At 36.0% G+C, this 24,777-nt stretch overlaps 1 protein-coding gene across 3 annotated transcripts in view; it reads right to left on the bottom strand.

The window, feature by feature from the left end:
• The window catches only part of LOC150109850 (protein lev-9-like), a 189,483-nt gene extending 165,750 nt beyond the window's left edge, over window positions 1-23,733 (bottom strand). For all 3 annotated transcript variants that reach the window (XM_090396976.1, XM_090396970.1, XM_090396986.1), the window contains exon 1: window positions 23,492-23,733. The gene's annotated coding sequence lies outside the window, so the exon portion shown is untranslated. The remainder of the gene's footprint in view (window positions 1-23,491) is intronic.
• Window positions 23,734-24,777: the final 1,044 nt, after the last annotated feature.

Genomic DNA, 24,777 nt, shown 5'->3' on the forward strand with positions numbered 1-24,777 from the left:
ATTTTATGTCTAAACCCGAAACTGCTCAATCTTTCCAGCACAGTCTATCCACCAGTAACAGCTGAATTTGGTATGTGCAAATATTCCACATATTTGGTTCATGGCATTTTCTTAAGCAGAATATTCAACACATTCTGCTTAAGAAAACGCATTAATACACTCAGACGACTTGTCAACAAATACAACAATCAAGATTTAAGGCAGAGTATATGAGAGAATTATTATAAAGCCAAATACAGCCATCCAAAGGTACAAATGCAAAAAAACAGAATGAAGGAAAAATTTTTGCACTGTGTTGACCACATCAAATCCTTGGAGCTGTGTATAAAATTAATAGCAAGCAAAAATAAAACAAGACCCATATTATCCAATATTACAAAAAAGTGATAAATCTAATATAAGAAACTTAGCAGAACCGCAGTTATGATAAACAAGTTTATTCCCAATTACGCCCAATTGTCAGATGAGGAAATTCACAAAACATAACAAAGAATGGAATCAGATATAGATACTCCTAATGCCGATTTATTTACATTTACTGAAATCGAATGAATATTAACATCAATGGATCCAAGAATAACCCTTGAAGAGGAAGATAACTAGTGACATAATCCTAGGAAATTTTTTCCAATTTCATAACAGTTTACAATGAATGCCTAAGAAAGGAGGATTTTCCTCATTATGGAAATGCTCTAAAAAAATTATACCAATAATTAAACCATGAAAAGAAGCATCCGATGAAACTAGTAAATATAGGCCAATTAACCTCAAATGTTGCTGGTAAAGTACCAGAAAAATTTCTGATACACCAAACAGTATTATCCAGTACAAGTTGTTATGACCTTCTTTAAAATGAAACCAAAGTCATAGCTTTTTGTCAATGATTCGGTGATGTGACAGCTTACACTTGCAACAGCCAACGAAAAACTTTTTAAAGTGCAGAGTGGGCATGTGAGAACAAAGCTACTTTCAATAGCATGGTGCTCCATATCTCATGTAAACAATTAAATCAACCTATAATAGTCTTCCTAAATGGGGAAGTTCTATAGGTAGCCAGTGAGTTAAAATATCTAGAAGTGATAATAGATAACAAATTTAACTTCGATAAACCAAGGACTAGCCCAATGAACTAAAAAACAATATATACCAGAGCTATAGTACCATTGATATCGTATACTACATCCACTTAGAAAGATGGACTAAAACCCTAAGAAAAAACAAAAGTTAAACAGAATTCAATGATTTATAATCATATGAATAATTAAAGGATATAGGACAATATTATTATTACTATTATTATACAGTACTCCATAGAGTTGGGAGATTCATTGTGGGAGAAGCGAATTAACTATTATACACACAAAACCTATCATACTTCTCCTTAAACTCATTCACTGTCAGGCAACTTACAATTTGCATCAATTTTATTAATCCCCTTTATTTTAAAAGTAAATTAAAGATGCCAAGAAATTATATTCTTGGTTTAATACTTTATCCAAGTATGAGATAGAGGTGAATAGAATCAAATACTTGGTGGGATGTTGTTATAGACCTGGTAATGTGGATGGTGGTGATAGTGAAATGTATAGTCAAATAAGCAAAGCAAATAAGAAAAGGGTGATCATTATGGGTGATTTTAATTATGGCAATATAGACTGGAAAGAAGAGATAGCAACTGGAAGTAAAGAAAATGAGTTTCTTGAGTTTTTGAGGGATAACTACCTCAGACAGTATGTAACAGAGGGCACAAGAGGATTAAGGGTCTTGGATTTGGTCATCTCATCAGAGGATGTATTTATCAATGAGGTATCAAATCATCCACCAATTGGTGAAAGTGACCATGAGGTGATTACTTGGGTGGTTGCCAGCAGTGCAAGGACCCCTGTGAAAAAAGGGTATATGTGGAACTACAAGGGGGGTGATTATGAAGAGCTCAGGAGACAGCTTGCAGGTGTAGCATGGAATGAGGAGTTAGCTGGAAAAGAGATCAATGCAGCTTGGGGGATTTTCAAAAAATATTTAGTGGATGCAATGTCTAAATGTATACCACGGGTGAGAAGGTTAAATAAGTTAGGTGTGAGATGGATGAATAAAGATATTAAGCATGTGATATAGAGAAAAAGGGCATTGTGGAGGCAGCATAAGAGAAGTGGAAGTAACCAATTTCATGAGTTCTACAAAGACCAGGCAAGGAGAGTGACTTGGTTGGTGAGAGTAGCTAAAGAGAGGTATGAACAGCAGTTAGCTAATGAAGCTAAAAAGAATCCTAGGGAGTTCTTTCGATATGTAGCCAGCAAAAGAAAGAATGATTATGGAAGGATGACATTGATTGGAGGAAATGGTATAAAGACAGCTGTTGCAGAATGTGTGGTGGAGATACTTAATGAGCAGTTCATAAAGATCTTTCAATCTTGTGAATGTGACTTCATGGAGAGATTAAGAGCAGTTGATGATGGGGAGGAGAGACTGACTGTAAGTGAGCAAGAGGTGTTTGGGGAGTTGAGTAAACTAGATGTAAATAAGGCTGTGGGACTTGATAATATATCACCGCATATTCTGAAGGAATGTGCCAGAGAGTTGACACCTGCCTTGACATATTTTTTTAATACGAGTCTTGCACTTGGTCAAGTCCCTAAAGAGTGGAAGGAGGGCAAGATTGTGCCACTTCATAAAGGAGGTGATCGAACTCAAGCATCAAACTATAGGCCTATCTGTGTGTCAGGTGTTGTGGTTAAGTTGTTGGAGAAGCTTGTGAGAACTAGAATCCAGAGTTGGGTTGACAACAATGGTATAATCTTTGATGGACAGCATGGATTTGCTAAAGGGAGGTCGTGTTTTAGTAATCTACTTACTTATTACAATAAAGTGACTGCTTCCTTGGACAGAGGAGAAGGATACACAGTAATATACTTGGATTTCGCAAAAGCTTTTGATAGAGTGCCTCATGATAAGTTGACAGTCAAACTAGAGCAGATGGGGTTGGATATTAGATTAGTGCATTGGATTGGAGACTGGCTATCTGATAGGTATCAACAAGTTGTGTATGGGGGTGCAATATCCAGGAAAAGGAAAGTCACTAGTGGAGTGCCTCAGGGATCTGTTTTAGGGCCATTACTATTTAACTTGTATATTAATGATATTGGCGAAGATTTGGATGGAGATATTCAGTTGTTTGCAGATGATGCAAAGTTGGGACGAACCATAAAGAGTAGTGAAGATGTTGTGGCCTTGCAAGAAGACTTGAATAAATTGAGTGATTGGGCAAGCAAATGGGGATGTGAGTTCAATGTTGCAAAATGTAAGGTTTTAAAATTTGGTAAACAAAGATGGGATGCAGAATTTATGCTTGGTAAGAATATATTGTTGGAAGTAGAGGAAATAAGAGATCTGGGAGTGATAGTGGATAAGGATCTAAAATTTAGGGGTCACATCGCCAAAATTGTGAAGACAACACAAAGACTTCTGGGAATGACGAGGAGGACACTGACGTGTAGAAGTAGGGAGATTCTTATTCCATTGTATAAGGCTTTGATTAGGCCACACATGGACTATTGTGCCCAGATTTGGTCACCGGGTTTTCAGAAGGATGAAGAGATGTTGGAAAGGGTCCAAAGGAGAGTGACTAAGGTAGTTTCTAACCTCTGGAATGTCGAGTATGAGGAAAGATTGAGAAGATGTAATTTGCAGAGTCTGGTGGACAGGAGGAAGAGAGGAGATATGATAGAGACCTACAAGTTGGTAAGGGGTTGCTATAGGATCAATGGTGGAGAAGTTCTACAGCGAATAGTGGGAGATCAGGGGAGAACCAGAGGTCATCCCTGGAAAATGTATAAAGAGGGTGTGAGTAGGGGAGTGAGAGGCAGGTTTTTTTCGTGCAGAGTTGTGAATGATTGGAATGCCTTGCCTGAGAGTGTAGTGTCTGCAAGGAGTTTGAATGTGTTTAAGACCCGGTATGATGAGATGTGTGTGAGATAAAAGGACCTCCTAGATGAGTCTTTGACTCCATGAGGTCTTGTTTAATAATAATAATAATAATAAGCAAACAAATTTACATGTGAAGTAGCCTCAAGACTGGGCGCCACATATATATGGAGGCTAATGAGTTCACATTACTTGCCTCAGAATCCCATAATGCAAAGCACATATCCTTACAGACATGTATAATGCTATGCATTATGGGAAGGAGTCACTGCCCAGACCTTTATTGAGGTCTCATCAGTGGGATGAAGTGATAATATGCCAAGAAGTGATACCAAGGTTTTTTTTTTGGGAGGGGGGGGATGGACTGAATCCTTGACTCTATCCCTTCATCTGATTAAAGAAAATCTCTGTGGATGGAGTGTTATAGAGCTAAAGGCTCTAGTCATGGCTGGGTAATGGCAATAGCCAAGCCTCAGTTAAAACTTCATTGGCTACAGCTCGCAAAATTCTGTCCAAAATCACCCCATGATACCAAGGTTGAAGTAATGCAAAAAGTCATATTTCCATAATATACAAGTAGCCAAAAGGTGTCGTACCTTGTTATTAAGATATTCTGGATTATAGATATATGTTAAAAAATTTTTCACTTGATTATACTATAAAATTAAAGATGCCAAAAAATTATATTCTTGGTTTCATCCTTTATCCAAGTGTAAGCAAACAAAGTTTGCACATGGAGTAACTTCACAACTGGACAACTCGTATAGGCTAATGACTTCACATCAATTGTCTTAGAATCCCATAATGTAAAGCACATATCCTTACAGACATGTATAATGCTGTGCATTATGGTATACTAAGGCAAGTGATGTGAAGTCATTAACCCCTAGAAAGATGTGCAAACTTTGTTTGCTTACTCTTGGATAAAGGATTAAACTAAGAATATAATTTCTTGGCATCTTTAATTTATAGTATAAGTGGAAAAACTTTCTACATATTTTAAAAGTTTCTATCATGTCCCCTCTTTTCTGATTATCAACTAAAATGTGTAACCCACAAACCTTCAACTTGTTCTTATATGCAGCATTCCAATGACCAGCTTAGTCATTCGTCTCTGAATCTTCTCTGCCACCCCCTGGTTCCCAAAAAATTTCAGGTGACTATATCTGTGCACAGTAGTCAAAATGCAGCTGAATCATAGCCTTATAAAGAGGATAATATCTTGCCTATCTTTTACCTATTAGCATATTTTTCAACATCATCCAAGTAATCCTTTGAGCTATTTTACCAACTTTTGCAATATACCCTGTGAACTTCAATTCTCTGTCCACCATTATCCCCAAGTTCTTAGCTGCATAAATTATCTGCAATTCAGTATTATTAATATGATACTCTGTATACAACTATTTCAACCTGAAGTGCATACCTTATCACTTGGATATCTTGTATTAGGAACATCCGGATAGTTCAGTGGTTGACAGTCACAGAGTAAGTGATCGACAGTCTGTTGAAGGTGTGGACAACAGATGCAAAATGGAAATTCCAGAATATGGAATCTATTTAGATATTGTCTTAATTTTTGATTGTCCCTTTATTAGCATGATTATACCTGGAGAGATGGCATCTGTTTTCTGCTGGCTGAAAGTTGTCAAAATGTTTTTGTTTATAGCCACTTCTTTAGCCAGCTAATTGGCTCTCTCCTTTCCTGTTACCCCCCACTATGCAACCTCACCTAGCAGAATATAATTTCCCATCCTTCTAGAGTGAGATTCCTTATGTGGCTGCACTATTAATGCTAGGTGGTTGTTCTTGTTTTTTATGCTGTCAGTAGTGCTTCTACTGTTACTATAATATATTGTGGTCTTTTGATGAGAGAAGGAAGGAGAACTTTCAGTGCTTTCCTTCTCTTTAATGTTTTCATTGCTAGGTGAGGCCACTTGTTGTAGTGAATGAAAGTTCATAGTGGTTTGGAAAAATGTTAACATTTCCATAAGTGACTCCATATAAGACAGAACTCTTACATCTTCAGGCAAATCAGTGTTAGACCAGCAATAACACAAGCTGCCTTGAAAGATATATAAAGTATATCTACAAATCTAAAAATCTGTGGAATAGTTAAAAGGACACTGAATAAAATAACAAGATGAGAACTCAGCTAAAGTGACAGCAGAAATGAATAAAGTAAATGGCTAACATCATGATATTACTGGCCTTTGCAAAGGCATTTGATAGGATACCACATGGAAAACTTTCACAAAAGTTGGAGCAAATAGGAATGGATATGAAGTTAGTAGCATGGATAGGGAGATGATAGACACCAGAGAGTACTATATGGTGGAGTGGAATCTAGGAGAATGAGGGGCGACTAGTGGAGTACCTCAGGGTTCTTTATTTAATTTGGATATCAATGATATATGGAGAGATTTAAGATGGGGGATATTCAGTTGTTTGCTGATGTTGCAAAACTGGGGAGAGCAATAGTTGACGAAGGTGATCAAGATATCCTGCAGGTTGATTTTAATAAATTGGCATTGTGGGCAGAGGATAACAATTGTCATTTTAATGTTGCGAAATGTAAGGTGTGAACCGACATGTTTAGGACACTGATATATTAAAAACTTTTTATATCAGTGTCCTAAACACATCAGTTCACACTTCATGCACACAAAACAAAAAGCTTTTTTGCCCATATTTACAGTGGGAAATTGTGCTGATGATCTACTAAATGTCCCATTTTCAGCCAGGGCTTTTGCAGATTGTATGACTGTAGTCGAAGGAGGCAAGCCTCATCATTCTCTTCCAAATTTACTATTACATTTATACCTTTGAGTAACTGAAATATACCAACCAAATATAGCATTCTCCTTCATTATTGTTTTCTAATCTATCTTAAAACAGACACATTGTCACCAAAGAAAAAGAAAAAAAAGGGGAAAAAATGCACTGGCCCACAGCTCTAATAGATGTTGACAACCTTAGTCTAGAGGTAAAAATATAAGAGGAGAAGAGGTGATATGATATTGAGACATAAGTTAAAGGAGCCTATCAGATAGTTTTAGAGAAATTACTGCATAGGGTAATAAGGTGGTGAGAAAGAAGTCATTCTTGGAAACTGTATAAAGATCAAGTCAGTCAGGGAGTGAGATTTTTTTTTTTTTTTTTTGCATGACGTATGGAATGCACTGCCAGAGTAGTATGATATCCTTGTCTTGGAATCATACCAAGATAAGGGAAGGTGTGGTACTCATATATGGGATTCACGAAAGATCCCTTGAACTTAAATTTCCTATGAACTAAAACATCCTAACTGTTATACTCATTGACTCTTTCAAAGACCTGTCCATACAATTTGTATTCATTAATACTTAACAAATCATATCTATCTACAATTATTATTAAAAGAGACCTCCAGGGAGGCTACACACACCAGCTATCATACATCATCTTCCTTTTACCCTCTTTTACCTTGCGGTGTCAAGGGTTTATTAATCATTGGACCTCGAACCATTCACAGGATAAAGTGGTCGATCCTACGCCCCAGTGTATCCTATGTCCTGTAGTGTTCAGTTCTCAATGTCGGTTTGCCTGATTTGCAGGATGAAAAACCCCAGCTATCATACTTATTCTTGAATTCATTCACACTGTTTGTGCTCACAACATCCAATGCAATCCATTCTAATCATGCACCACCCTATGAGAGAAAAATCAAGCCATACCCCCCCCTTCTTAGTATCATTCTCAGCTTCAAGGATACCCTCTAGTCCTTTTCCCATCCTCTATAAATTGAAAAATTCCATCAACTGAAATCCTGCATGACCCTTTGAGAAGTTTGTAAGTCTCAATCATATCACCCGTATTTCTCCTGTTTGCTAACATCTACAGTCTACATTCTCAATCTGTCTTCATAATCAGTATTCCACAATCTTGATATAATTTTTAACATTCTCTTTTGCACTCTCTCCACTGTATAAGAATCACAACGAAAACCAGAAGACCAGGCCTGTGCACAATAGTCCAAGTGAGGTCTTATAAACCTTGTAAATAGGCAAAAATGACATCCTTATCTTCAACTTTATCTACTAACAACTCTGAACCCTAACCTCGTCAGTTTCTTGTAGCATAATCCCACCAATATAACACGACAATGGATATCTAATCATGCCGAAGTGAATGATTTTACATTTACTGACAAAGTGACTTCCATTTTCCCATGCCCACAATTCCAGCCTATTCAAATCATTCTACAAGTACTACATATCAGCAGCATTCATGATTACTCTACCTATCTTTGCATCATCAGCAAATAGCTGTATGTCGATTGTCAAATCCTACCAAAATAGCATTAATGTACAGATTGAATAACAGGGACCAAGCACTGATCCTTGTGGTATACAACTAGTTATTTTTTTTAATTTTTTTATTATAATTATTAATCTTTGTACTGGTTATAGGCAGTACTACCTTACATCACATCCAGACATCTCGTCCAAACTTGATATAGGCCTAAGCCTTTACAAGTGTTTTACCCTATGCCTGTTCTAGTTATCATTGTAGTCATTCTCTGGTGGCAACGCCGTGCCACCAGTGTGCCCTGTAGGGCCCTCAAGGAAAGAACTTTTATATCCTTCTGCATGAGCCCAAGCTGTTTTAAGTCCTTAAAACTATCTGCACTCCATACGCCATGTAAAGAGATGGTGGCGCTGGTAAACCTCGGAGATGCCAATGCTCCTCCCGTAACTTACTAACTAGATCTTGGTTACATTTATAATAATCTACTTTATTATTATGGCTATAGGCTAGTGGGTGCCCTGTTCCCACAACCTGGGCATCAACTACCCAAATGTCACCATCTCTTTTAATCACTAAGTCTGGCTTACGCAAACCTGCAGAGGTCCTATAATGTGGTTACACCGCAGTCTCCCAATGTTTGTTCTTAAAGCTGTTGTTCAGAATGGAGACCACAGTGTCATGCCTCTGCACGTGGACCCTATGGGTGCAGAAGCAACACTGGGCTATAGGAGACAATGTTTCACTGTAGTGGCAGCCAGCCCAGTGGTCACTACCCCCATCGAGCTGTGCGGGCTCGAGTAGGCTGGGCACTGATCCTCGTCCTGATAAGGTCAATATTCTCAAACCCAGGGAGGAGTCTGGTGAGGAGTCTCATCCCTTACCCAATCATGCTGGGGAGGCACCAGATACGACTCTTTTAAAGGAGCACCATCTACAGAACAGTGTAACAGAGATGCCCAGCTCTTGTGTTCTGCTGGTGCTGACTTGATTAAAGTACCTTGATAATGGGACTAGCCTTTAGCCCGCCTAAAGTCTTCTTGTATTAACGGGCTATAGAAAGTCTCTCTGCATATGGGGGAAGAAGATAGTTATAACTGCGTGATTCTTGACAGCCGCAGGCATGGGATCAACCATCTAAGTGATGGAACCCCAAGCCCACCATCCTTCAACCTCGCATGGAAATATGCAGTATAAGTGTCAGGCAGCAGTCTGAGCCATGAGCTCACGGCTGAACAGATAGCCCTGTCCATTCGGGACAGTACTGAGATATATGTCCTACCAAGCACCAACTTGTGGTAAAAGTGAGGTAGGAGATAGTGGGAAAGGAGAAACTTAAATCTTGCAGCCTCACATCCCCCGTAGGACCTACTTTTTGATATGTCAGTCGGCCATCCTCTTATCCTCTGTAATATTCTATAACCAAAACCTATGTTCTCTAATTTATGCAACAGTCTACCATGCTGTATTCTGTCAAAAGCCTTAGCAAAATCCAAAAGTATTATGGTGTATCCCTTCCTCTTGTCTAGTTCACTGGTAGCATTGTTATAGAATGTGAGCAAGCTGCTAACACGTGACCTTCCCTTAACAAAGCCATGTTGCTCATTGCAAAGTAGAGATTCACTGTCAACCCATTTCTGAATATGAGTCCTAACCAATTTTTCTAAAATCTTCACCACCATTCCGGGATACTAATTGGTCAGCAGTTGGATACATTGACCTTTGCACCACCTTTGTGCATTGGAATTATCACATTCTTTCCATTCCTGCAGATCTTCCCTGTTCTGAGACTCAAATTAAACAGCCTGGTCAAAGGAATAGACACTTCAGTTGAACACTCTCTTAGCACACGTGCTGATATCCCTTCCGTCCCTATTGCTGAATTCGTATTCAGTTTGTGCATATTACTTAGTGCAGAAGTGGAGATTTTAAATCATACTTCTCTATTTGCTACTCTAATCTTTTAGGATCACAATGTTAAGAACTGAGATTATCTTTGTTACACAGTCAATTATACTTGCCAAGAAATTACAGTCTTGTTTAAAACTTTCTACATCTATCTCTGATCCAGAGTATTTTAATAATAAGATAATATATCTTTTTGCTATTTGTATATGGATAATATATTACTTCTGCATTAATTCAACCTTGGTATCTTTCTGAGTTTGGCATCCACTGATGAGAAGTCAATATAGATTAAACTGAGTTGAGGTAGTGACTCTTCCCATAATGCACAGCATTATACACAACCAAATGGGTACATGCTTTGCATTACAGGATACTAAGGCAATTGATGTGAAATCATTAGATTCTATATACAAGTAGCCCAGTCATGAAGAAACTTCACCTGCAAACATTGTTTGCTCATGCTTGGATAAAGGATAAAACCAAGATTATGAGATACTAAGGCAACTGATGTGAAGTCAACAGCCTCTATAATAAATAGCCTAGTTGTGAAGATACTTCTCACACAAACTTTACTTAAGCAAAGGATTAAACAAGGGTAATTTCTTGCCATGTATAATTATCTAAGATTATCTGAACAACTTGGCTATTTATTATAGAGGCTGTTGACTTCACATCAGTTATTTCAATCTCATCTTCCTTTTACCTTGCGATGTCAAGGGTTTATTAATCATCGGACCTCAAACCATTCAGAGGATAAGATGGTTAGCCCTATGCCCTGTAGTGTTGAGTTCTCAAGGCCGGTTTGCCTGCTTTGCGGGATGAAAAACCCACGGATAAATGGGAAAAACCCTACTGTCCACTCCCAAGATCGGCTAACTTGGCTATGGAAGATCCTTCAGCTCCTCACGTCATCAACAGGAATTGAACTAGAACACTCCTTCCTCCAGGCATATAGTTGCGAAGGGCACAGTTACTAGACTAACCGCACAGACTACTATTCAATTACCTATTTTATTCTTTTGGACACTAACACAATGTAGACTAATCTCTCCTGCTCTCTATGCACATCAATATAACATTTTTATACATTTAATCCATTCTCATTACTATTATTACTACATGACACCTCCAGGGAGTCCAAGGACTCATGGAATTGAATCTCTTTTGCAGAACACTAGATAGCTAAGAAAGCTGAGGAAATTTTGCTTTCAATTAAAAAAAAGTTATTACTGTGCATGGGTATTGTCATGTAGTCCAAAGCTCATTGCAGAATGGATAAACCCAAATAACAATCATTAATTACACAATAGCTATCATTCATCCTTTTAACTCATTCACTGACAGAATCATATGACTGAGCTAGCAAGCTAAGCCACTCACTCATCACTCTCCAAGCAAAAAAATCTAGTCATTATTCCATGCTAACCACACTTCTACACAAGTTTGGTTTGGAGGCATGAAGTTGCCATAAACCATGTCTGGACTTCAAATATAAACCAGGTTTCCTTTTTTTGGCCCATTTCTTTCAGAATGTAATATGAGTGATGATATGGAAGATGTTTCTGAGTTATATCATACATCATGGAGAGATCTAACACATCTTTTTGAGGATCCTCCATTCATCTATTCATTGACATCATTAGACATCTGGCAAGGAGTAGGGTGGCATATCAGTGATGTGCCATCCTAATCCTCACCAGATGGTCCTGCTGTATGTCCTTCCAGAGACTTCAAGAACAGTCACTTCAGACATAACTCCATCCATCTCATTAGGGGCCTTTCTTCATATAATTTTATGTTCTATTAATGTTTTGAGAAGTCCTCCTCCCATTCTTTCAATGTGTCTAAAGTATTTCAGCTTTCTTCTGTCAATATCTTTAAGGAGCCTTAAAGTTCTGTTTATTCTTTTTAGAATGCATTCATTTAATGGCCTTTCAGTATATGATATCGTCAACAGGCCTTCTGTAACACATCACAAAAGCAGCTATCCTTTCCCTGTTAGACTTCTTTAGGTTCTGCGTTTCACATCCATAAGTCACTGTTTGGAAAAACTGCATTCAGAATCAAACTCTCAACATTGTTCCTGTGGAAATATACATCTTCCAGATTTTAGACTGTTTTACCCATTCCTAATCTTCTGTTGTCTTCTGAACATAATTCTTCATAAGAAGAATGGATTCCAGCTAATAGAACTTGCTGACGTCCAATTCTTTCTCTGTTAAGGTACATTTGTTTCTCAGGAACTTCTTTGTATTTCTTTTGAGAAGCATAATCTTCATCTTCTAGGACTGAGTCGAAGTTCTTTGTTCTTAGTGATCTCGATTTTGTGAAGGAGTCATCCTAGTTTACAAAGGAATATTGTATCATCAGGTAAACCTTAGACTAATCAATCTGCCACCTATCCTAATTTCTGTGTTAACCTCGTCCAATGCTACCTACATGATGTCCTCACCATGGACACTAAACAGGTGAGGCGAAAGTATGCAACCTTGTCTAACTCTCTTGCCAACCTAAAGGCAATCAATTAATCCAACATATATTCTTACAGTGGCTACTTGCACACTGTACAAGTAAGCTATCAACCTGAAATGTTGAGGAAATCCCACTATTTTCATTACATCCCTCTCATAATTTAATATGCTGAACACAGTCAAAAGCATTGAAGTAGTCTATGAAACATCATCATACAGAGTAAATTAAGAATTAACTCCCTATAGTATTAGGGAGTAAATGCATTAAAATACTTTAATGATCTGTCTAAGGCAAAGGTATCTGATCTTTTGCACTTGCCTTTCCTAAAACCTGCTTGTTCCTCTAGCATCTCTGCCTCAACTTTGGCTTCAACTCTATTTGAATGATCTTTAATAAAATCTTGCTTGCATGAGGGCCGCAAAAGATCAAGACGAACCCTAGCATCGCTAAGTGCAGAGAAAGGCCTTATCGAATGAACAACATGACATCCACATGACGCAACCTGATGGAAGTGCAGAGTCTTATCCAACAAAAGATGACGGACCAGGCAGAGATGGTAATCAGACACAGTGATGGTAATGTACAGTACTTTCTTACTTATTTTCCAATAGTATTAGAAGGAAGGGCCAATTAGTTTCTAGTGGAAGAGAAATTATGGACAAATACTTAGGGAACTTTGAATAACTAATATGCTTAGCAATTTATTGGTGTTTTTATTGGACTGGTTGTCTGAAAACTTATGCTCATGTGTGTGACCAAATTAATGTGAGGAGCTAGATTGTAGATAGAATCCGATTTAAAATTTTGTGTGAATGTTATGTGCATCATTGATTAACTTAGAGGCTAGAGTTGTTGATTGTTTATTAGAATGTTCACTTGTATTCGCCAATTTGATTTAGTGTTTAATTGATTAAATTCTTGTATATATTTGAATCTAATTGTAAGTACTCTAAGATCCTAATAAACATGTTTTGTTATGTAAACCTAAGTGTTGTCTGAACATGAGACCAACTTACCACTCATAAAATCTGAACCTATGCGAAAGGGAATAAAAAAGGAGAATTTAGAACGTTAGAGTCACGACTGCAAGCTAAGAATTCTACAAACGCTGTAGAACTTTAGTAAGATAAAATAGGCGTTAAGAATCTGGGAAGGTCTCTCTGAACAAGGATTCTTTTGTCCTAGGATTCTGACTGGAACAGCCTTAAAAAACAAATTTGTCAGTGTCTGAAAAGGAGAAGGCCCCTGAAAGAAGGTCTAGTGAATTCACTCTTAGTTGGTGGCTAATTTTCACTTTCATAGGGAAATTACAAAAGGGTGATTCGGAGTTTAAGGTTAGAAATTTCTGGAAGGAATAGATCACAGTATAGGGAAGGAAATTACATTAAGGAAAGCGTTAAGACTTTAGAGAATGCAATGTCATAACACTACCATACCTTTGTTTTGTGCTTCTTATGCCGGTCTGTTAGTAATTATGAAAGTTAATGTGAGTATATATTGTGAGTGGTGATATTTCATCCAGATTTCATCATGCCGAAAAGGAAGCGTGGTTTCATTTGGGATTTAAAAGAAGAATATCCCTTCTCAAAAGACGACAAAACAAAACAAGTTGCTATGTACTGTGCATTGTTCAGTTTTTTCAATTGAACATTGAAGCAGTTCTGATATAACACAGCATTTGACGAAGCAAAAACATAAATTGGCAGCAATTTATTGGCATAAATCTTGACTTGAACTGCCTGCAGTTCAAGTCAAGATTTTTATATCATTTTTCATGAAAAATTCAAAAGAGAAATTAATTCATGAAAGTAAATGTCTTGCAGCTCAAGAAGGTTTGTTTGCATTTCATGCAGCAAAACATAACCTTTCTTTGAGGTCAATGGACTGCATCTCTGCAATAGTGAGAAATTTATTTCAATGGAAATTTACATGTGGACAAACAAAGTGCCAATCAATTTTAGTGAATGTCCTGGCATCTTATGCAATGCGAGAAATAGCAATTGAATTGAAACAAGCCAAAGTGTCAATTATGGTAGACACATCAAACCACAGAGATCTGAAGTTGGTGCCTGTCCTTCTTAGGTACTTCATCCTGAATAAAAGGTATTCAAGATTAAAGTAATACATTTTCAGAACATTACAGGAGAAACAGCAAAATTACTTGCAAATCATATATTGGATATTTTGCAGAAACAGCAGCTGACTGATAAAATTGCATTTTCTGCAGATAATTGCAACACCAACTTCAGTGGACACAAATGAGGTGGTTCCAACAATGTATTTTCAAGACTCAATAAAGGGTTAAAAATGAACATTCATGCTGCTGGCTCTGCTGCTCATGTTGTTCATAATGGTGTACAGACAAGTGCTGATATTTTGCCTATTGATATTGAAACAATTGTAAATAAAATATTTCAGTATTTCCACCGTGAGAGTAGAGGAATTGAAGAATTTCTGTGCATTTACAGAAACTGAATACAAGTGTGTTCTAACAAACAAGCTGCAAATAGGATTATTGACATGTATTTCAGTCCTGTGTACTGTATGGACTCAATTCTTACTTTTTATCACAAGATAAATGTCCTACTTGTTGAAATCATTCTTCAGTAACCAAAAATCAACACTGTCACTCCGTTTCATGCAAAGCCAGCTGAAAATATTCTCAGCAACGATAACAAAAATAGAAAGGAAAAATATTTTGGCAACTGAAGTGATAGAAGAAACAGAATTGCTCAGGCAGAAAATTACAAATAGGAAAACTGAGAACTTTCAAATTTAAAATGTCAGATTCAGAGTTCAAAGATGAGAGTATCTTTGATGAAAAAGAAATTTTAGACACTACAAATTTATTTTATGACTTTCCTTGAATATTTAAGCAAATGGACTTATCATTTCCAGCCATTGAAGGGATAAAGTTGCAAACTCCACTAACTTGGGCTGAAGTTGTAAGCAGCATAAAAGCAATCAGTGATGTTGACAGCAAAATATTCAATATTGTTGATGAAGATGAATTATTTGATGAAGTCAGCCATATAAATAATATTATGAACTCCAAGATGGAAGGACACAAAAGTTGAGGTGGACAAAAAGTGGTGCGACGTGTTTAAAGTGCTCCAAGAAAAAAAACATACTGCTAGTTGTTGCGTTCCCAGAAACAAACACAGGTGTAGAGAGAATTTTTTCTCTCACGAGTTTTGTGGTCTGATGAAAAGAACCACTTTAACACCAAGACTGAAAGCAATAATTGTGATCAAGACACATTTTGACATTTCATGCATTGAACTTTATGAGTGCATCTTGAAAGAACCAACACTTTTGGAAGAAATAATGTCTTCATATAAATATATATAATAATAATGATGATACTCCATAATTATAATGCACTTCAGTCCTGCGTACTGTAATTATTATTTATAATTATATGTTATTCCATTTGTGATACTGTTGGAGTCTTGACAAGTAACGGACTGATTTGGAGGAAAATTGTAGATAGGAAGTTAGTAACGATGCAAATTTTTCATGTAGTACTATCATATCCTGTACAACCCTTGAGGGTACATGTCAGGAATTTGATGATGTTATTCCATTTTTATGAGTGTACCAGAGAAGTGTCCCATTTTTGTTCCTTTTTTTAATTGCTGAAAAATTCAAAACTGTCTCATTTTTTTGTTTTAAAAATCTAGTCACCCTAAATTACATTGAGTTTTTAATTTCAAAGAAAGTGGCATTTGTGCATAGATTCTCTCATATTTAGAGTGGTGTCTTAGAATATATATTTTTTAATCTTCTCTGGATAAAAATCATTCTCTCTCTCCCTCTCTGTTTCATCCCATCAAATCAATTTGCAATGTCTATAGTTCTCTTGATGCCACTAACTATTTTAATAATAATGGCATTTATTTGCAATGCCCTTGGGACTGTGTGTGTGGGGGGGGGGGTATAAAAATATTGGTATACACTGCAAATCAAGCGTAATTTAGACCAGAAGTACTGACTTTTGTCTCCTATGAAGCAACATTCACCTAATTACTCTCCCCACCTACTGTTTGGCATCATAAAAATGCCAACTAATATGATTTTTATGATGTACATGTTGATGTCTTTGGGCTAGTTTTCAGCCTTCTGAATTAAATATTTTCATCACTGAAACAATTCTTATTGATATGAAAATATTTATAAAAGTGTTAAAAGAAAGACACATCATATCCAAATGACAGTCATGTTTTCTGGTGCCTTGCCGAAAATTGCTAATTAACTTTTAACTCAACTTCAACCTCTTTTCACTTAGATGATTCTGTTGATCATTCATTACACAACTACACAGCTGCCTTCTCACTTTTTCTCCTATTTCAGTGATCATTTTGGTAAATATTCTTCCATAAAGTCTGAACTTGGAGCATAGAATCCCTTGGTGATATCTTGGCAAATAGACAGAAGAATCTTATATGAACTAGATACCAAAAATATCTTTACTGCATTTTATAATTGTTCTGCAGGTTTAAGCTCCACAGCTGACTCCTGTTCTATGACATTATTCTCTCTTACTCCATTGGTATGTAACATGAAAAAATAAGCCCATTCATAAAAAGATCAAATCGTTACTATCAAATTACCATTCAGTTTCTCTCACTTCGATTATTTCTAAAGTAATGGAGAACACCACTAACACTCAATTTATACTACCTGTAAGCTTTTCAACTAATACATGATGGCCAAGGTGCATTCTGCTTATCAATCAACAGGAAGATCTACCTTATGGAAAAATTATAGAGACAACCACCACAATGGAGTAGTAAGTTTAATTTAAAATAAAATAAAATAAACATCAAGTAATTATTTTAAATAAGTTAATACTCATGTAGCTATCTCAACTGTTATGCAACACTTTCCAAAGTGTCACATTAATAAACAACTCAGGAGAGAACCCACTCAATACAGTGCAGTCTCACACTACTTAAACCACCATCTATGCACAATGGCATTAATCACCACCATCAATACATACCATCATCTACAGCCTGCCAATACTTTTTTGTCTGTAAACTGTGCAAGTTCTCTGACCAATTTGCCTTTCTGTGGAATAAACCCAAGGAAAAACCCTGCCACTTCTGTATGAGATTAACTAATTCACTTTCAATAAAAAAACTCCCTATAAAGATTTTTTTTTTTTTTTTTTTTTTTTATCACAATTAGAATCTAGTTCAGATCTTTACCATTTAAATTGGAAAACTGCATAATCTGGAGGCACTAAATTTGCCATAACGAATGTTGATCACTTATGCTACAAGGAACTGCTTATATCACCTATCTCTGGTCAAATGCCATAAAAAAAAAACTTTGGGAAGTTTATACTGTTAGAAATTATAGGTGAAGTAACTAAAAGCTATGAGACCAGTGCGATGTCTTAAATGCACATATTTTTCTAGCTGGTTTGTGGAACGAAAAACCCGAGTTTCCAGGAGGAGAACCATGGCACCTCCAGATGAGAATAACTAACTCACCAACTGAAAAGTCTTTATAGAGGTTCTTCATCTTAGACAGTGCTCAAACCCACTTTTTATCAAGGGAGAATCTCAGGAGGTTGAGCATTATATCACTAAGGCATCTGATATGTTTGGAAATAAAGGCATATCAAATATACTATCATCACTGCTAATGGGTTGTCACCTTTGTCTCCTCTCTAGTCACACATGTGCAATGGAGAGGAATCTTTATTATTAAACTTTGCAACTAACGCTGAGTTCTACAAGGAGCCAGTTTATTATAAAGCAAAGAAATTCTCTTGGTGTTTACCACTAAGCATTATTATGAATAAATCTAAGTTTCCTACATACAAGGTTGCTAAACTGTTTGGCCAAATGCTGAATACTTGTTCTACAGTTGATTCCAATAAAAAAAAGGTCAAACATAAGGCTGGAAATGCTTTCTTACAGAGATATAGCTGCAGAGGTGGCAATATCGTATTCCACTGAATGACAAATCTGTCATCATGAGCTGATGAGGATACATTTGCTCATGATGACAGATGTGTCAATTTTTCCACTTGAGTCAACTCTTCTCAATGGCTTCTGCAAGGTTATACCAAATTCAGTCATCTCCATAATGTGCTTTGAATGGATGAATCTCAATTCCATTGCAATGGATAATGAACTTTCACAACATGCATCACTGGCTCCAAGTCAATCTGAATGAAATCAGGAAGTCAGAAACAGAACCAGCAAAGATTTCACATGAATGTTTGGATCAGTATCAGTGCAGATCAACTCACCAGTCTGCTGTTCTTGCCACTAATGCTCAGCAGCCAGTGGTATCAGCACTTTTTGGAGGAGGAACTCTCATCAATGCATAACTGTTAAAGAATACATTGTTCATACCTAACCTGGATGAAGACAAGAAGATTGGTGCCAGTTGAATGGCAACCGCAATCCTCCAATATTAATTAACTGCATGTTTTTTGTATGGAGCTAGCTGAAAGCTGATAATTAAACAAGCTAATGAATTTTTTTATTAGTTTTTTTGAAGAACCAGTTGTCCATAAAGATTGTCCAATGAAACAGAATACTCTTGACCTCTAACATATGGCAATCGCTCAGTGACACTGTTTTCAGCATGTGTTGCTGTTCATGTTGTCGATTTCAAGGTAGCCATATAGTTGCTTTCCTCAACCATTTGTTGTAGATTACCACCTGGAATATAAATCTGTTACCTAATCTATCTCTCTCTCTCTCTCTCTGTGTGTACACGTAATGTGCAGTTTCGCATTGTTCTTAACTCTTTGTCAGTTATATAACAAGTACCTAGAGTTTGGCTAAATGGTTTAGAAACATCCTGTGTGTGTCTGTGTGTGTGCACACACACACAAGATCTTCTCTAGATGACTGCAAATACAATCCACAGCTTTCTTGATAACACTGATTCCTAATCCATTCTTCAATGGAATTTGATAACTTAATTTCAGTGATTGCAAAACTTTAGTTATTCCTCACAAAAACACTTCTTCCAAATCTTACTTTTAACAACAAAGTTCTGGACAATCCACGATTTCTTTTTGAGATAATTAACCTTCCTTGGCATAAACATATTACAAGCACCTTTCTGTATCCAAGAAATTAATTTTCCCTTTGGAACAACTACAGAAATTTCAAATCAGTGAATACTCTTGCACTTGGAGGGCTATCCCTATGAACCCTTAAAAACTCTAATACAGAATAGCAATCAGACTAATTAATGAACTATCTCGCAAATCAGGCGGGAGATGAATTTCATTTATCTCATTCCCTGCTCATTAATGGCCTAAATTGGCTTGAAAAAGTTCCGTGTTTGGTCTCTGAAGCACGGTTTCCAGATTTGTAAAAAATAAGTTAAAAATATGCAAAAAAATATGAAATTGATAAAAATAGAAAAAAAATCCTTAACTCACCCATGGCACAAAATGTATTATAGGTTTGGAAATAACCTTTCATGGATAAGAGCAATAATAAAAAATAAAAAATAAAAAATTGAAATAATTTTCAACAAAATTGTTCAATTTCTGTTGAAAACAACTCTGCCACTTGTATTTTCTAAGAATATATTGTCACTTTCATTAGGTTTGGCAATGATAATCCCTGCTCTGCTCTCTTTCTATATATAGTAACATTAATCGACATTCCTTTATTATTATTATTATTACCCAAGACCTCATGGAGTCAAAGACTCATCTGGGAAGTCTTTTTATCACACACACACATCTCATCATACCGTGTCTTAAACATACTCAAACTCCTTGCAGACACCACACTCTCAGACAAGGCATTCCAATCATTCACAACTCTGCACGAAAAAAACCTGCCTCTCACTCCCCTACTCACACCCTCTTTATACAGTTTCCAGGGATGACCTCTAGTTCTCTATAGAACTTCTCCACCATTGATCTTATAACAACCCCTTACAAACTTGTAGGTCTCTATAATATCTCCCCTCTTCCTTCTCTCCACCAGACTCTGCAAATTACATCTTCTCAATCTTTCCTCATACTCAACATTCCAGAGGTCAGAAACTACCTTAGTCACCTTTGGACCCTTTCCAACATCTCTTCATCCTTCTGAAAACCCGGTGACCAAATCTGGGCACAATAGTCCATGTGTGGCCTAATCAAAGCCTTATACAATGGAAAAAAAATCTCCCTACTTCTACACGTCAGTGTCCTCCGCATCATTCCCAGAAGCCTTTGTGATGTCTTCACAATTTGGTGATATCCCCTAAATTTTAGATCCTTATCAACTATCACCCCCAGATCTCTTATTTCCTTTACCTCCAACAATATATTCTCACCAAGCATAAATTCTGCATCCCATCTGTGTTTTCCAAATTTTAAAACCTTACATTTTGCAACATTGAACTCACATCCCCATTTCCGTGCCCAATCACTCAATTTATTCAAGTCTTCTTGCAAGGCCACAATATCTTCACTGCTCTTTATGGCTCGTCCCAACTTTGCATCATCTGCAAACAACTGAATATCTCCATCCAAATCTTTGCCAATATCATTAATATACAAGTTAAATAGTAATGGCCCTAAAACAGACCCCTGAGACACTCCACTAGTGACTTCCTTTTCCTGGATATCGCACCCCCCATACACAACTTGTTGATACCTATCAGATAGCCAGTCTCCAATCCAATGCACTAATCTAATATCCAACCCCATCTGCTCTAGTTTGACTGTCAACTTATCATGAGGTACTTTATCAAAAGCTTTTGCGAAATACAAGTATATTACTGTGTATCCTTCTCCTCTGTCCAAGGAAGTAGTCACTTTATTGTAATAAGTACATAGATTACTAAAACATGACCTCCCTTTAGCAAATCCATGCTGTCCATCAAAGATTATACCATTGTTGTCAACCCCAACTCTGGATCCTAGTTCTCACAAGCTTCTCCAACAATTTAACCACAACACCTGACACAGAAATAGGCCTATAGTTTGATGCTTGAGTTCGATCACCTCCTTTACGAAGTGGCACAATCTTGCCCTCCTTCACTCTTTAGGAACTTGACCAAGTGCAAGACTCATATTAAAAAAATATGTTAAGACAGGTGTCAACTCTCTGGCACATTCCTTCAGAATACGTGGTGATATATTATCAAGTCCCACAGCCTTATTTACATCTAGTTTACTCAACTCCCCAAACACCTCTTGCTCACTTACAGTCAGTCTCTCCTCCCCATCATCAACTGCTCTCAATCTCTCTATGAAGTCACATTCACAAGATTGAAAGATCTTTATGAACTGCTCATTAAGTATCTCTGCAACAGCTGTCTTTATACCATTTCCTCCAATCAATGTCATCCTTCCATAATCATTCTTTCTTTTGCTGGCTGCATATCGAAAGAACTCCCTAGGATTCTTTTTGGCTTCATTAGCTAACTGCTGTTCATACCTCTCTTTAGCTACTCTCACCAACCAAGTCACCCTCCTTGCCTGGTCTTTGTAGACCTCATGAAATTGGTTACTTCCACTTCTCTTATGCTGCCTCCACAATGCCCTTTTTCTCTATATCACATGCTTAATATCTTTATTCATCCATCTCACACCTACCTTATTTAACCTTCTCACCCTTGGAATGCATTTAGACATTGCATCTACTAGATAGTTTTTGATAGTTTATTCCTGAAAATATCTTCCGGGATAGAAGATACTTCAGCACTCCTGGGATAGGAGTGATGGTAGCTTGGCCACCTTTGCTATGAGTTGCCTGGTGTCTTACTACCTTATCTCAGTCCTGAAAATATTTTCAGGTGCAAACTTTGTTTGCTCACACTTGGATAAAGGATTACACTAAAATTATTATAGTCTAACCAAGTGCAAAATAAACTTTCAACGTAAGTTTGTTAGAACTCCAATATCCATAATACACATTTTTCTGAAATTAAAAAAAAAAAAAAAAAAAAAAAATCAGCTAACGCTTTTTTATTCCCGTATACGGGGAGATAAAAAAAAAAAAAAATTTGAAAACCTAATATCTTATTTTGATAAAAGCAACTGCAGTTTGATTGTACTGAATTCCTCAAAATATCAGGGTCAAAGTTATTTACAACACTACAGTCACCACCTATAAGATTTTGAAAAAAGTTGACTTTGCATGAAATACATAAGCAAAATAACTTCGATTTCTATTTGTTCGTAGAAACCTTATAACAGCAGTATAAGTTTTCTGTAAACAAAAATTGACTGAAAAATATACGAGTCCTCACTGAAAGGCCACTAGAAAATGCCATACTTAATAAGAAATTAACAATTCCTTAAATAAAAACATTCATGTGTGCAACTGAATGGTAAAATAAAAGGGAAGAAGATAATGTGGTACCGGTGTTTTCACTAAAACGCCAGGTACTTTTGTCGATAGATGCAAGAAACATTAAAGTAGGTTACATGATCAAGTTTAGGGAAAGTTTCTTTAAACTATGGGGTTTTTACTTGGTAGGTCAGATGTGATACAACTTTACTAGAATACTACCTACACGTTTCATGAGTGACTCAAATAAAACGGAACCCCCCCCACCAAAAAAAAAAAATATTTTTTTTCACATGTTGCTTCACACACAATGGTGTATAACTGTACTTAACATGAATGCCTGACTAAAATATGCACTGGAAAGCAAGAATGAACGTACATGCACATACTAAAAGTATCGATTAATTTAATTAAATAACTACTGCTATACTTTTATGAATATTTCAATTTATAAATAATGTAGCATGTTCAAACAGAGAGAGGGCGAGGGAATCAAACATTCAACTGTACAGTGTGTGTGTGTGTGTGTATATATATATATATATATATATATATATATATATATATATATATATATATATAAAGTGTATACCACTTTAAAACTATTTTAAAACAATACTACTTACAGACAGCCTATTAAATCAAAAGATTACATAAAACACATCTTCTTAAGGAAAAACTATTCAGATTATGCTTCCAAAATCAGACATATGTAATAAGTAAAATTCGATTATAGACATACTAATGAAACTACTGCAATCTAACAGAAAAACAAAATTTGAGGTGTGGCATCTATGATAAAAAAAAACACTAGAACAGCATCTAAAGTTCGTCATTTGCCCAACTTATACACAAGCGGCTAAGAACAACTCAGTCATATTTTCGCAAACTACAGAACAGTTTGGTATACTTTTTGCCGAGCACCACCTATTGAGAGAAAAAACAAATAAAAAAAAAATACTACAAATTCCTCTGGAAATATGTTTATTTGAAAGACAATAAAGGAATAAAAGGCGTTAGAGTATTTTTTAAATAAATAAATAAGTACCCCCTAACACAATATCGCAAAATACAAGAAAAATACAAAAATAAAAACATCAAATGAAATTCATAAAGAAATGAATTCTAATCAATTTAGAGAAAATAATAAAGCCAGAGAAAAATTACAATCAGTGCAAGATTTAGTTTAAATGTGAGATAATATTCTATTTAGTAATAATTATGTATAGATAATTATCTATTTAATTTATTTAGTAATAACATTAACAACAAAAACTGAACAAAATTACTAAATATTGAGATCTGGCAATCGAAGTTGGCAGGCTGTGGCTTAAACACACCAAAGTCATCCCAGTAGTTATCGGTGCAACTTCAAAGAAGCTATCCAATTATTTACAGCAATTAAACATCAACGAAGTGACCCCATATGATCTACAAGAAACAGCATCACTTGGAACAATCCATTTATTTATTTATCGTATGGCATGTACACATGGTTAAAAGACAATAAGATAAAATACACATGAATATAGATAAGATACACATATTTCGTTCGATGCTGTTGGCACACTCTCCCTCGCTCGATGAGTCTTTGGACTTACTGGAGGTGTCAAATAATAATAATAATAATAATAATAATAATAATAATAATAATAATAATTTTTTTTTAAACATTTTATTATGTCTCAGTATAAATTACATACAATAATAATATTTACAATATTTAAAGTAAGGTTTATACAGAATTTTTGAATTTAGAATATAATAATAATAATTTTTTTTTTTTTATAAACGACTTATTTGTTTTTGTTTTTACAATGAAAATGATAAGGTTTACTATCACACAGAGTATCTGCACACACACAATGAAAAACATATTATCTTTTCTGTACAGTACGAAAATTTGATATAC

Source organism: Typopeltis vanoorti, chromosome 1, assembly GCF_054136105.1.
Source record: "Typopeltis vanoorti isolate ZY-2024b chromosome 1, IOZ_Tvanoo_1.0, whole genome shotgun sequence".
In the NCBI taxonomy this organism is placed as follows: domain Eukaryota; kingdom Metazoa; phylum Arthropoda; class Arachnida; order Uropygi; family Thelyphonidae; genus Typopeltis; species Typopeltis vanoorti.